Below are 11,001 nucleotides of genomic sequence, written 5' to 3'. Positions count from 1 at the left end.
GGGCTCTGGGTACCCCCATGAAGCATACCCAAAAGGCGACCAAGGGTCTCAAGTCAGTCGGCTCAGGTTTTTTCGCTGATGATGATGATGTATGGTGTTTAATGGCGCAAGGGCCAGGTATGGCCAAAGAGCGCCAGGCCAGTGTGTTCATGAGTTGACAATGGAGCAATGAATTGCGAAATGTAGATGTGTCGTGGCTGTAAAAGGGCCTAAAAACAATCGCTGTAAATGCGTAAAATATATATGTAATAAAACTATGGCAATGGCTAATGAGGTGCACTATGAACACGAAAGAACAAATTGCAAGATAATGAAGATAAACGAAAATTTATCACTGATAAACTTTTCAAACAGCACTGCTGCCTTGACAGACCCTTTGAAACGCAAGGGCCTGGAGGCGCGTGCTATGCAAAACTACTATCGCGGCGACATCCTCTGGAGAGAGGATGCGCTACGAAACTATTGGACAAATAACATGCAATACTACATCGCTCAGAAAATCCAGGACAGCTTTAGTGCTAAAGAGAGGTTTGTCGCCCAGAAACATAGCGGGATGGAGTGGAAGACAGTACCGGTACGCTAGGGGAAAGTGCCTTTTTCTCTCTGTTTCGGCTTCCCTGCACTCCACGAGGACGTGGAGCACGGTAAGCCTCTCTCCACATCTACCACAGGTTGGCGGGTCATTTCCAGTTAAGAGGAAATTGTGGGTGCCGTATGTATGTCCTATTCTCAGACGAGAGAATAGGACATTTGTTCTTCGTATTTTCGTAACGGGATGCCAGGGACCTATTTGTGGCTTAACTAAGTGGAGCTTATTGTTCGTTTCGGCATCCCACAAGCGCTGCCAGTGGCTTCGAAGTTTCTTTCTCAAGTAGGGCTTGAGATCGCTGGCAGGGATAGAAGCGGTAGGGTTAAGGGCTCGCGATGTAGTTGATGTGGCCATTTGATCAGCCAGAACATTCCCCTCGATGCCTCTATGGCCAGGCACCCAGCATATAATAATATGCTGGTTAGACATGTATGCCTTGCACAGAGCAGAATGCAGTTCAATAAGTACAGGGTTTGTGTGTCTATGTAGAGTCATGATGGCTTTTACGACACTTAGGGAGTCTGTAAATATTATTGATCTTTTGAATTTCGATTTGCCTATACTCTTCACAGCCGATAAAAGTGCATAAGCCTCAGCCGTAAAAATGCTTGTTTCCGGGTGCAGTACATCGGACTCGGAGAGCGATGGGCCGACTACTGCATAAGATACCCCTGCATGTGACTTGGAAGCGTCGGTGTAAAACTGAGTGCAGGACGAGTACTTGAACTGGATTTCTAGAAAATGCATCCGTATATGTGCCTCTGGAGCATCTTTTGTGATCTCTACAAACGAAGTATCACACTCTATGAGTTGCCAATGCCACGGTGGCACTGGCTTTGCTGGGGCCATCAGAGTACTTTCAAGTAGTGGGATGTCCATTTCTTCACTAATTTTTCTTACACGTAGTGAAAAGGGTTCTCTTGCTGTCGGCCGGTTATTAAAGAGTGTGGAACTGGTCATATCATTTACGGTTGAGAAGGACGGGTGTTCCGAGTTTGAATTTACTTTCAGGAAATAGGTGAGGCTTAAGGATGAACGTTGCATATCAAGCGACCACATGTCCGCCTCTACATACAGGCTTGCCACAGGACTTGTCCTGAAGGCACCAGTGGCTAGGCGGATGCCTAGATGGTGTACAGGATCCAGCATCCTTAGGGCGCTTGGCGTAGCGGAATGGTACACTATGGCACCGTAATCTAATCTTGTGAATATGAGGCTCTTGTACAAATTTAAAAGACACTGTGTGTCACTACCCCAAGCGGTGCGTGACAACACTTTTAGAATATTCATTGTTTTCATACACTTGTTTCTTAGATAACGTATGTGTGCCACAAATGTAAGCTTCGTATCTAGAATCATACCTAAAAATTTATGTTCTGTTTTTACGTGCACGCGTTGTCCCTGCAACTCAATGTCAGGATCGGGGTGCAGACCCCTCTTTCTGGAGAACAGGACGCAGGTGGTCTTTTGTGGGTTAAGGCTAAATCCATTCTCGTCTGCCCACTTAGACACCTTGTTCAGACCAAGCTGAATCTGCCGCTCACAGACTGCGAGATTGCACGAGGCGAAACCTATCTGTACATCATCGACGTATGCAGAATAAAACATGTTTCTTGGGATATACAGACGCAAAGAACTCATTTTTACGATAAAGAGAGTGCAACTGAGCATCCCACCCTGTGGCACTCCAGTTTCCTGCACAAAAGGTCTTGATACAGCATTTTCCACACGAACACAGAAAATGCGATTAGATAAATAACTTTCTATGACATTTAACATGTTACCACGTATACCAACGTGCGAGAGGTCTCTAAGTATTCCAAACCGCCACGTGGTATCGTAGGCTTTTTCTATATCAAGGAATACAGAGAGAAAGAACTGTTTATGGACGAAAGCTTCACGAATTTGCGTCTCAATACGTATCAAATGGTCGGCGGTGGATCGACCTTCTCGAAACCCGCATTGGTACGGGTCAAGCAATTTGTTTGATTCGAGAAAATGTATTAGTCGGCGGTTAATCATTTTTTCGAACAGTTTGCAGAGGCAGCTTGTTAGTGCTATAGGGCGGTAACTCGAAGCAGACGATGGGTCCTTGCCCTGCTTCAGTATAGGAACGACAATGGCCTCTTTCCAGGCAGAGGGGATCTTGCCGGAGGTCCATATAGCATTGTATAGGGAGAGGAGAGTTTTCTTTGTTTCATGAGGAAGGTGTTTCAGCATTTGATAAGCTATGCGGTCAGAGCCTGGCGCAGACTTATTGCAACAACTAAGTGATGCATACAGCTCAGCAATGCAGAATGGCTGGTTGTATGCCTCGTTTCCCGTACCTTTTCTTTCTAGTTTCTGTTTTTCTATTGTAGCCTTGTGCCTTTTAAATGTTTGGGAATAATGCGATGAGCTGGCCAGATGTTCAAAATGTGCTCCCAGGCAGTTAGCTTGGTCTTCCAGACTGTGGCCTTGTGTGTTTACCAACGGGAGTGAATAGGTTTGTAGCCCTTTTATCTTATTAACTTTCTTCCAGACTCTGCCCTCGTCTGTATATGAGTTTATGCCTGATAAAAACTTTTTCCAACTTTCTCTCCTGGCGTGTCGGCGCGTTCTTCTGCCCTCCGATTTAATTTTCTTAATATTAACAAGATTTTCCGCAGTTGGGGAGTCGCGTAGCAACCCCCACGCTTTGTTCTGTTTCCTACGAGCGTTCCGACATTCCTCGTTCCACCATGGGACACGGCGTTTGCAGGTCGCACCATTCATTTCTGGTATACATTCAGTGGCGGCATTGATTATGAAAGATGCAAGATACTCAACCGCAGCATCAATTCCCAGCAAAGATATGTCAGGCCACGAGATACCACTTGTAAGACTTTTGAATTTCTCCCAATCTGCCATATCCAACTTCCAGCGGGGTGCCTGTGGTAGAGGTTCGTTTTGTAGTGGTGATCTCAGCAGTATTGGGAAGTGGTCACTCCCGTAAGGATTTTTTATAACTTCCCATTTAAGTTCAGCAAATATAGACGGGGAAGCTGCACTGAGATCAATGGAAGAAAAAGTTTTGTTTGCGAGATTGTAGTAGGTGGGTTCCTTCTTATTAAGGAGACACACACCAGAGGAGAAAAGAAATTGCTCAATTAGGCGTCCTCGCGCATCGATACGTGTGTCGCCCCACAAGCTGATGTGTGCATTGAAATCGCCAAGAACGAGGTAGGGTTCTGGCAATTCATCTATAAATGACTGAAATTCATGCTTGTGTAACGAATCGTGTGGGGGTATGTAAAGTGAGCAAATGGTTATGAGCTTACCCAGAAGTACAGCACGAACGGCTACCGCCTCAAGTGCCGTATTGAGTGGAAGTTGCTGACAGGCTACACTTCTGTCGAGTATGATGGCCACACCACCAGATGATGCGGCAGAATCCTCGCGATCTCTTCGGAAAACAATATTCTGACGTAGGAAGTTGGTGTTTCTGGAGTTTAGGTGCGTTTCTTGAACACACAGCACCTTTGGATTAAATTTATTGATAAGTTCTTGGATGTCGTCTAGGTTGTGGATTAGTCCCCTAACATTCCACTGCATTATTGTGTTCATGTTGGAGAAAATTAAAAGGTGCTGTGAGTCTCAAAAGGGAGGAGAGTGACTTTATTTTACAGGGCCTTTGTTAGGCCCTGTAATTGGTGTTTTGTCTTTTTTGGAGCGGTCGAGAGAACCTCGCCGCTCCTTCGACGCTACCTGCGCCGTTTGGCTTGGACTGGTGTCCATAGCCTCTTGCGAGGCACAGGACACCCGCTCCAGAGAGCGATGTGTGCGTCGCGTAGACTTCATCTCGAGCGACGAAGTCTTTGTCCCCACCGGGCCGGAGGTCGAAAGGACCCCTGTGGCCTCTGCGGTGCCCTGGCTGCTGCCGGAGCTTGTAGATGCCACTGGTGTGGAGACTTTGAGAGATGGCAGGGCAGCGTTGGCTGCTCCCACCGTAGGGGCGAATGGCGTTGACCTCGGCACGCTAGGCGTGGTCCGGGCTGCCGCCAGAAGCCGTTGTGGTGCCGCCCCCCGTTGCACCACTTCGGCGAAATATGTTTTCAGTGAGAATAATGATGAGATCCCTTGTCGAGCTTCACGGAATGTTATATTCTCCTTAACTTTTACTGTAATTATTTCCTTTTCTTTCTTCCAGGCTGGACAAGCTCTGGAGTATGCAGGGTGACTGCCGTCGCAGTTCGCACAATGTAGCTCATCATTATTGCAGTCGTCAGCAGAGTGAGCGGTTGTGCCGCACTTTGCGCAAGTAAGCTGCCCTCTGCAGCTCTGGGATGCGTGACCAAATCTCTGACATTTGAAGCAACGTCGCGGGTTTGGAATATAAGCTCGAACATGAAGTTTTACATAGCCGGTTTCGAGAGTCTCAGGTAATGTAGTTGAGTTGAAAGTGAGTATTAAGTGCTTTGTTGGGATTTCGATGTCATTCCGCCTGATTTTGATGCGCTGCACGTGGATTACGCCTTGGTCCTTTCATCCATCCAGGAGTTCTTCATTCAATGTCATTAAGTCTTCATCTGATACCACGCCTTTCACTGTGTTCATAGTTCGATGTGCGCTCACAGAAACAGGTATGTTACCAAAAGCTATGAGGTGTGCGAGTTTGTTGTGTTGTTCCTTGTCTTTTAGTTCGAGGAGCAAATCTCCCCTTGACATCTTTGTAACCTTATAACCAGCTCCAATGGTCTCTTTTAGGCACTTGGCCACAAGAAATGGGGAAATTGCTCTAGCTTTCGTAGATGACTGCTCACAGTGAAGGACGTGGAATTTGGGGAAAGTTTGTTTTTGGGCCAGAATAGCGAGGTTGCGTCGGTGCGTACCCTTTTCGAGGCACGATCGGTAGAAAAGGGGTTTGAGGATCCCATGGAAATAAGTGATTTATTCGGCAACGGCGTCTGCCACCCACCACGGAGCCCAACAAGGGGACGTGGCAGAACATATAAACAAGTCTGCACAGCGCCAGCAGTATGCCGTTACTATAACCCAATATGGTATACCCAAGGTAGGACAGCCACACCAGGTTAACCCTTGCCGCCAGGAAAAGTGGAAGTTAATAGAAAAGATGAGAAGACAGGAAAGATGAAAAGCGGGAGAAAAAGACGAAGATTGGAGAGGAAGACAGGAAAAGGCGACTGCCGATTTCCCCCGGGTGGGTCAGTCCGGGGGTGCCGTCTATGTGAAGCAGAGGCCGAAGAGGTGTGTTGCCTCCGCCGGGGGGCCATAAAGGTCCGAACACCCAGCATCGGCTCAGCCCCCAGGATCCCCCTTTCCCCAGACACGGCTAAGCCGCGCACGGCTACACGCTGGAGGGTCCAACCCTCATGTGCTCGGGTCCGTGGTGTCGCAACACACCAAACGCCTGCTTACGCCGACGCCCCTGCGGGGGTCAGGTTTTTTCGCAACGTGTATGAGTTTTGTTCCAAGAAATTGAAGAATAGGTGAGAACGGCTGAATAACAACGACAATTGTCCTTTTCAATTTTTAGCAGCATTCACAACATTGTTTTAACGCGACAGCGTTAAGGACTCCGTGTCGCAGAAAATCCGATTTCGGCGTCGGTGGCGTTGTTCTTTAGTGAAAATTATATTTAGGTATATGTAAACGCCACGCCTTGTTATATGACATGCGGTATATGCGGGTTATATTACCACACCATTCGATCACTAAAGTTGCTCCTACCTTGTTTTACAATCTTGACAAAGTTATTCCTTGGAAATTTGAGAATTGGAATTTTGAGAGTGACAGCCCAGTAACAAATGTCATGAAACAAAATAGCGATTGCGCAAACCTTTTATGTTAAATCTTCTCAGATTGAAATATCAAAAGTGCGGAACAATAACAGAAACATGAAAATGATGCAATTTTTTGGCGGGGCTGTGTACAACCTCCGGGATCGGCCCACGCAAGAGGCGGCGTTTCCGCCAGAAATCTCGCCGTCGTGCAAGCGTTCGCCGCCAGCGGTTCCTGGTAAACATTACGGTTACATAAGCTCCAGTTGCAGGGAAGCGTGAGAAGCAGTCAGGGATCTTTGAATGCTATCGCGTTACACTCTTAAAGGCGAAGCTTAAGCGTCCTTCAACGTTTTAGTTTTTACCGCTCATAGCTTTGTGCCAGGTTGGGGTACGCGTTGTGGTGACACGCTGTACGGACGTGCTTCGCATGGGCTCCCGCCGTGAGACCGTTTTTCGGCAGAACGCGCTATACTTTGGACTTGCTTTTGGTGCACTCGTCTTCAGGAAGTTGCCCAACACCTGAGGACTTCAAAGGTCGGCAAGTTTACCCCCTTTTTAGGGGTCTTTCCACGGTTTTTCCGCTCAACCCCGCGGCGGCAAGATAGGCCTAACCGCTAGGCCGAGCCGAGGCTGGCGACGCCGGGCTTCGGGGCCGTGCTGGTGGTTGTGAGCCTTTGTGATGCTGAAGATGGTGGGGTACTCGGTTGAGGGAGAATCTATAACGCCAGAAGAGTTCGAGGCGGAAGAATGGACCTTGGTTTTGAAGGCACAAGACCGATTCAAGAAGTCTCTATACGGCGACCACACCGAGAGTACGCCTCGCGAGACGCAGGCAGGCAGCGACGGGCGCAACGTGGACGGAGCGGAGCAAGTCAAGCGGGGGAAAGCGCCGGTGCGGCAGAAACGGCGACGGTTTCTGAAGATGCCAGTCAAGGATTTCAAGGTTGTGTGCAGACCCAAGAACTAGGACTTGAGTGTGATGACAACGAGGGAACTCGGATGTGCAATGAGAGCGGCAGCGAAGCTGACGAGTTCGACTGCAGCGGAAGAGGACCTGGTGCGGGTTAGAGACGAACAACACGTTGACGGTGAGCACGCCATGTATAAATCGCAGTGGGGCATCTGGCGAGTGTAAAGACGCTTAAGCTAGGCGGTCGCGACTTTCCGGTTTCGGCGTACGTGGCAGCGTTGGAGAACTCCGTGCGGGAAGTCATTTACAATGCTTACGACGGATGCCCAGTGGAAGAAATTCGGGCCAGATTCCTGAAGAAGAATGATGGTATAGAAATTCTGGATGCGAGACCTTTGGGCAAGTCGTAGGCGACTCAGATCACCTCTGGGGGGAAACGTGTTCCCTGGCAAGTCACTTACTGGAACTGTCTGTACGCTGTGATTCCGTATAGAGAGTTAGTCGAGACCTGCTACAACTGCAGATAAGTGGGACATGTAGGGGACGTTTGCTATCGTCCGCAGACTAATCTATGTCGCCGTTGTGGGAAGGTCCATCCTGCACCACATGAAGGAGAGTCGCTGACGTGCACACCGGACTGCATTGTGTGCCATGATGCGCCCAACACGGGGAGCCGGAACTGCAAGTTTCGTCTAGCCCGCAAGCAGCCGCCAGGCCGACAGCAGAGCAGCGAAGACAAGAGCCAAGATGGCAAGGAGGAGCAGCGCTCGAGGCCCAGGGAGCGGTCATCGAGCGGTGCGAGAGGCGGAAACAAGAGCAGGGTCCGGTCGGGTTCCTTCCCGCCACTGTCAGGAGCTGGGGGTGGCAAAGAAGGAGGACGAGGTTCCAGTCATGAAAGGAGTGCAACAGTGCAAACGACACGACAAAAAAGGTGAGCTGACCAAACACGTGCGCCCCGAATGAGCCTGCTCGAGAGAGGGAGCTGAAAAGGCAGGTGCAGCAGCAGAGCGATACTATTAAAGAGATGGAAGCCAGAATGGCAGGGATGGAACGCGCTCTTAAAAGCGGCAAATGACAAGGGGTACAGGCACCGGCGGTGCAGGCCCCACATAAAGTGGCACAGGCGGCGGCTTCTCGCGTGCAGGAGAGCGCGGCTATGGAAGTGGAGAATCGGGGGCCGGTCAAGAGGCCGCCGCCGGCGGATGAGGGAACTAATGCAAAGAGGGTGGAAGAGACGTCGATGGTGGACACGCCGCAGTTGGTGGTTAAAATCTCTAGTCTTAAGGCGGACGTGACTATCCTCGGGGACAGAGTAGAGAAACTGGAGGAAAGACATGATAGGTTGGAGGCTAGGGTCGGTAGGATTGAAACCAGAATAGACAAAATTGAGGAGCGTTTTGAGGCCTTCACCCACGAATTTCGGACTTTCCAAACCCAGGTTACGGGCATGTTTCAGCAGCTCGATAATTTATTGGAGGCACGACTGCCTGCCGTAGTCGGCCAAGCGCCGATGTTAGTCAACCTAGTGCTTACGTTTGTTAGTCAACCTAGGCCTTGGAAGCTTAAGAATACGGTCGACGCTACCGTGATGCTAAACAGTAGAATCACCAATCGTAAAAGAGGGGTGAAGGAAAATGAACTGTGTAAGCTAGTACAGGGTTTGGTTTGTGCTCAGTAGGATAGTTTATGTGACGCTTTATATGAACTTGGACGCAACGGAAAAAGGCAAGGTGGATGCTATGAATAGGCAGGCGTATAAGGCGGCCCTTGGGCTGTCTAACAATGCGTCTACCGAAAGGTTGCTGAGATTAGGGGTGCACAACACCCTGGAAGAACTACGGGAGGCACACTTGATGATATAGCTCGCTAGGCTTTCGAAAACAAAATCGAGCAGGGACATATTGGAGAGGATTGGTATTGGGGTGGAGGCTCCTGCCGGGGACATGAAAACACAGGGGCGGCGGGAACTCCACAAGACCTTATACATAAAGCCTTTGCCCAAGAATATGCAACCGATACATCATAAGGAACGCAGGAAGGCAAGAGCTAGAGCTTTACATGCTAAGTACGGGAAGTACAACGGGGCAGTATATGTAGACGTCGCGGAGTATAAGGAAAGGACGCATTTGTGATTGCGGTGATGGACGGGCGGGGACGCTGGGTCGCCTCTGGATCGGTCAAAACCCTCTGCTCAGAAACTGCTGAGGAAGCGGCGATAACGCTAGCTACAACTATACTGAATCTGACCTGATTCTCAGCGATTTAAAAAAAGCCATCCGAAATTTGGTGAGGGGCAGAATATCTGTCACGGCGGTACGATTGCTGAATTGGGCTGCGAGGCGAGGGACTAGGGAGGTGGAAATTCTTTGTGTACCAGCACACTCTGGGAATCCTGAGAACAAGGCGGCTCACATCGAGGTTCGAGGTTTCGTAAGCCCAGCAGGTGGGCCGGTCGTTCCAGGGAGGTCCATGAGAGATGGGTTGGTGGCCTTTCACGACATTACAAACCATTATAAGCTGGAGCGGAGGATTTATCCGCCCCTAGACAAGAAGTTGACCAAGGCGCAGGAATGCATATGGAGAAGGTTGCACACTAAATCTAACGAATTCAACCTGTTGAGCAAAATATACCCGGAGGAGTTTAAGTCGGTATGCAGATGGCGCCAGGAACTGGCAACCTATGACCACATCATATGGGAATGTAGCATAGTGTCGCCACCAACGAATATTATGCGTGATCCACATCATATGGGAATGCAGCATAGTGTCGCCACCGGCGAATATTATGCGTGATCCTTCTCTTGAGCAGTGGGAGGCCGTGTTGGCCAGATCAGACGCAGTCGTACAGACCAGCGTCGCGGAGTAGGCCAGACAGGTCGCCGTCAACCATGGGCTGGTGGCCATCTAACACGAAATCGCCCACCACATGCTTTTTGAGGAAATACAATTTTCTCCATCCATCCATCCATGTGCAAAACGCGCTTGGTGTATCGAAAACTTTACGAACGTTGAGCCGATATGGCAGCGAGACAGCAGTCCCTAATCAGATAGCTGGCGTTACAGGAACAGTGTTGTAATCCGTCGAATCTACGTGAGCGTCAACTCTGGAATGGGCAGCAACGTGTAATGAGCGCCGAACCAAGTTGAGCCGTTAGATTAGATTATACGACCGACTTCTGCAATCGCCGATATCAACATCACTGAAATGTCCGTTTCCTTTCTAGGCACACGTTTCGTCAAATAACAGGTTCGGTTCTGCATATATTTCCTTCTGGTAGTGCTTCTACACTACTTTGTCATCAGTACACAGTGTCATTATAGGTGTGGAGAACCCTGCTTCACATGGATATACTATGCCAAATGCTTCGTATGGCAAATTGCTTGCCCGCTGGGTAGATTGCATTGATCTGTGGCACCTGTACAGAACACTACACGTGAGCCTCAATTTCAGAACGATTGCTACATAAGGCAATTTGTTCTCCAAACCCTCTGCCGTCGAGGTTTTGTTTAGTTTGCAATGAAGGACGCTAGGGCGATTACAGAAGGGAAAATGAACGCTGGTAGATTGGTCACCGCCCCAGGAAACTTCGACGGTGGACTAATTGGCCTCTCTCCTTTGCATTGTTGTAACCAAACTCTCGTCCTTTTCAGACAAGTTTATCAATATCCCAATTCCCTCTCTCATCTCTGAACACTGAGTTGAAGGATTGCACCAGCGAAGCCTTGAACTGAGGGCCTCC

Source organism: Dermacentor silvarum, chromosome 10 (assembly GCF_013339745.2).
Source record: "Dermacentor silvarum isolate Dsil-2018 chromosome 10, BIME_Dsil_1.4, whole genome shotgun sequence".
NCBI classification, from domain to species: Eukaryota; Metazoa; Arthropoda; class Arachnida; order Ixodida; family Ixodidae; genus Dermacentor; species Dermacentor silvarum.
The sequence above is the reverse complement of the archived record's forward strand: the minus strand, read 5'-3'. Positions refer to the sequence as shown.